This window comes from Mus musculus, chromosome 2 (assembly GCF_000001635.26).
Source record: "Mus musculus strain C57BL/6J chromosome 2, GRCm38.p6 C57BL/6J".
Lineage (NCBI taxonomy): Eukaryota > Metazoa > Chordata > Mammalia > Rodentia > Muridae > Mus > Mus musculus.
This window is the reverse complement of record NC_000068.7, coordinates 64334993-64336106: the sequence shown is the minus strand read 5'-3', so window position 1 is coordinate 64336106 and position 1114 is coordinate 64334993.

The window sequence follows — 1114 nt, the reverse complement described above, 5'->3', positions numbered from 1 at the left end:
TTTTGATCAAAATATCACAAGACGGATTTCTAGCCAACATTCTAAAATTTTTCTCCTTTGAAACCTCTTGAGCCCTCATGGTTCAAATAACTATCAGTACCAATGTCTTCCATTTTTCTATTTGTATGGCCCATTAATCCCCACTTAAAGCATTTCACTGCTTTCTTAATCTGAAGCCCCAAAAGTCCACATTTTCTAGACAAAGGTATGATCAGGTCTATCACAAAAATACCCCAGACCATGGTACCAGCTTCTGTCTTTGGATTATCATTGCTATGAAGAGGCACTACGACTAAGGTAACTCTTATAAAAGAAAACATTTAATAGGGGTTGGCTTATGGTTCAGAGCTTTGGTCTATCCTAGTTATGGTCAGAAGCATGGGAACTTGTATGCAGACAAGGTGCTAGAGGAACTGAGAGCCCTACAACTTGATCCACAGGCAGCTGAAGAGGATTGCCATACTCAGTAAAATTGAAAGACAATGATTCAGCTAGACAGGCTATCCAGAGAGCTCCAGGTGTCCTCCAGTTTCTGCTTTCCCAGTGCTGAGCTTATCTCTACTGTGCCTAATTTTTTATGTGTGTGCTAGAGATCCAAACTCTGTGTTTGTTTATCAACACTATTGACTAAGCCAGTTCTCAAATCCCTTACTTAAGTTCACTGAAGGAAAAATGAACAAGCAAAATAGCAATTTGATTAAATACAGCCTCAAAATCTTAAATGAAATACTACCATACAAATCATTTTGTTTATTATACAAGTGGGAGGTTGCCTCACTGTGACAAGTTAGTTCTCATAACTTCACATAAATAACTTTGACTGGAGGAATGGTCCCTATTTATGTCCTTGGGCTTGAATGACTTAGTGACTTACTTTGTCCTACATTTTTGTTAAGAGGAAATAGATTTCTACTCATGCATATAATTAGTCCATGCCATCAGTCTCTTTCTTGTCATACTACCTTGAGGCCGGGTGAAATTTTGGAGGTAACTTTATTACCTTAGTTTTTCATCTAGGTCTGTATATTTATTCTAGTTTTCTTGTGGGGTTCAGTAGAAAATAAAAAATGGAGCAGAGAAATCATTCCTAGAAACACTGTCCTAATAAAATCCA